The sequence below is a fragment of the Hordeum vulgare genome, chromosome 4H (assembly GCF_904849725.1).
Source record: "Hordeum vulgare subsp. vulgare chromosome 4H, MorexV3_pseudomolecules_assembly, whole genome shotgun sequence".
In the NCBI taxonomy this organism is placed as follows: Eukaryota; Viridiplantae; Streptophyta; class Magnoliopsida; order Poales; family Poaceae; genus Hordeum; species Hordeum vulgare.
Window position 1 is genome coordinate 353,553,497 of NC_058521.1, and position 3,264 is coordinate 353,556,760.

At 60.2% G+C, this 3,264-nt stretch overlaps 1 pseudogene; it reads left to right on the forward strand.

Annotated features, from left to right (window-relative positions):
* The first annotated feature begins 212 nt into the window (after positions 1–212).
* LOC123450521 lies at positions 213–2,930 on the forward strand (annotated as a pseudogene).
* Positions 2,931–3,264: the final 334 nt, after the last annotated feature.

Below are 3,264 nucleotides of genomic sequence, written 5' to 3' on the forward strand. Positions count from 1 at the left end.
TCGTTTGTTATCAGCAAAACTTGCTTTGGGTGGAAGAGGAAGTGGAAGAGCACCTGATCTCTGGCCTGTAGAATTGTGCAGAGATGTAAAACCACCACCAAGCTCCTCATGTAACAGTGCCAAATCGTATGCCGTATCCAAGTCCTTGGTTTCTACAGAGCAACAGCCACATGGACACCAGGCTTCAGGCCGTCTAAGAATCGAGTAGTGTAATGGAGATGGTTAGGAGCTTCCTCATAAGCAGATAATTGATCATATAAATCAGCAAATCTATCCACATAATCAACAACAGTACTAGTTTGGGAAATACGGAACAATTGACGTAGCACAGTCCGATGCTGATTACGACCAAATCGGCTATGCAAACTTGAACAGAATTCAGACCAGGAAGCTTGAGGACAATGACGTTGCATCGATTCTAGCCACCGAGCAGCTGCACCTTCAAATTGAGATGTTGCTAGCGAAGCCCATCGATGCTGAGGAGTACACCAGAGTCGGAACTGATCCTCACACCGAGTTTTCCAGAGCCGGTGATTCGCACCATCAAAACGTGGGAGATCCACTCGAACACCAAAGATAACGTATCGGCAACATCTGGGTAAGGCAAATCACGCATAGTAGAGGAAGGGCAAATAGGGAAAACTGAATTTCGCGCACCCCTGATCGGAGGAGGTACATACGGAGCATGTGCCTTCCCCTGGTGATCCTGGTCGAAGCCAAGGGAGTCGGCGGCAGAGTTGCGACCACCCCCAACCAGTTGAGTAGCTGAAGCATCGTTGCGCCCAGGCGGTTCCTTCGGCCAGTCGGCATGAACGGCCTCGTGCTCGAGTGCAAGCTCCTCCCGCACCCCACGACACGGGCCATTAGCAACCTGTAGAGGGTGGTGTTGTTGGCTTGGATGAGCTTGTCGACGGCTTGGAGCAGGTTCTCACCATGCGCCTTGAAATGATGATCCAGATCAGCGGTGAAATCTGTCGGCGTTCTGGGAACGGGGGTACCCAGACCTGCCTGCCTACGGCCCAGGGCTGGCCCACTTCATCGATCAAAAACCAACAGGCCTGACACCACCCAAGGCAAGGCCCTCGCGAGGGGCCAAGCCTCGCGAGGAGGAACATCATCAAGACCCACGGGAGGCCTCCTCAGGATCCCTTCGGAGTGGCGGAGATTTCGAGGCAAGACCTGGCCTCAGGGTCAAGGATGACGCAGGGAAAGGATAGACGAGCAGCGGATTGCAAGACGGTGTAGTTCCCCTTTTCGAGCAAAGGAGGGAAGGACGTACGCGGGTTCCCGAGGCATCTTCCGAAGGTTTCCATTCTGGTGCAACAAGGCCATCGCCGCCCGCCAGCAGGACAAACATCATCCCTGGACCCGTCCCTGCAGAACTCGCAGCCACTTTGCAGGCGAAGACCACCTTTGGACAGGGGGAGCACGTTCCCCTGTTCCTCTTCAAAATTGGTCGTTGTGGGATCCCTTCCCGCCCATGCGATAAGGGAAGAGGACTCGGGCCGCCGCTATATAGCGGATAGGTTACTTTGTAGAGGAGGGGGATGCATTCATTCACCAACCGACATAACACAAAGGCCACCCAGCCTCCGGAGGTTCTCGAACACTGTACTATTTCATCCACCAACCTCCACGAGAGGCGATCCACCAAAGCAGGAGTAGGGTATTACGCTTCTTAGCGGCCCGAACCTGGGTAAACTGCCGTGTTCTGTGTCTTCCTCACCATCGAGTGAGTTCTATGCCATCCCCAGCGAGTAGTGAGTTAGGTGAGGCGAGCCCTAGAGACATCTTCGTACACGCCCCTGAGTTCGAATCTTTAGGGTTTTGCGGAGCTCGAAATTCGACATTTGGCGCGCCAGGTAGGGGGTGTGTCAAGGTATCTCCCAAGGCTCGGCCTGCTGATGCTAGTCACACTCATGGTAGGGAGACGACAATCCGCGAATAGAGGCGGGCCGCTCGCGTGGTGCAGCCGACGCAGGCGGGCTGGGACGCCCGGCGACGCTCCGCCACCCCATCCCCCGACGTCCACACCGGATAGGCTTCCAACGAGCGCCGGGGGCTGCCGCCTTCACCAACCACATGGCATTCCCCTGTCGCCCGACCCTTCCACGCGTCCAGGCTGTCCACCCCTTCCCAGTCTGTCAACACCTGACGCACATACATGTCGCGCTCCTGGTGGCGCATGAGCTCACGCGCCGACACGCCGCCCGTCACCGTCGCGTCGACAGGCATAGGCGCGCTCTTGGGCGCGACGTCGCCGGCGAGACCCAAGCGCGCCCCCGCGGGAACAACGCTCGTCAGCCTGCATCGCCAGGGGCTACAATGGGGGAACCACGCGGGCGCATCCCAAACATCCACTCAGGCCCACCCCACTAGGAATTCGGCGGGAGCTGCTGGAGGCCCGAGACTTGGCCGCGCTGGGGAGGCGTCATCCAGCGTCCCCCGGCGTGCTTCACGGAACGAGGAGGGAGTATTGGAGGCCCGACTACATCAACCCCTGGAGGCGTGCAAAGTTTGACGACGACCGCGCCGGCACACGTCCGGGTTACGAAGGAAGCAGCACGGACCATCACTGCGGCAGGAGGCACGCGCGCGACCCCGTAGGCAACCCCCGCGCAAACAGGTATGAACACCACCGCGGGGGTGGCCCGTGGGGGTGGCTTCGCGGGGACGCCCAGCGCGGGTGTCCTCGCGGGGCACACCTGCTGGCCGGGAGCTGCTTCAGGCAGACGTTTGGGTCTGGGGACCAGGGACCTCTCGCCTGGGACAGGGTGGACGCACCCTTGTGTCCCAGCCGAGAGGCCCCAGCCTAGGAACGGAGGGTGGAGCACACGCCCATGTTCCTGGGCCATACGATCCTAACCTGGAGGCCGGGGGTGGTATATCCACCCCTGCCTCCGGGGCGCGCGACGTCGCCTCGGGACTGAGGGTGGAACACACAACCATGTTGCCAGTGCGGGCTTCGTTCGATCGCAGGCGGGTGTTCAGGTACCTGCCGTTGCACTCAGGTTGGGCTAGCCCGGCCTGGGGGCATGGCCTAGGGTACCAATGTGGGAACTTGGGGGCCCGAGCGAGGCGTGCTCGGGCAACACCCCAGGGACTCAGGACCTACCATCTGGGCGAGCTCTTTGGCCAGCGAGCGCTGGGGGCTCCTCCCACGCTCGAGGGCTCGCTCAAGGCGGACCACGCCACGCCGCTACGAGCCCGTGGACCACGAGCGGGGCACGCGCCTGTGAGGCATGGGGCCCCCGAAGCGTCCTC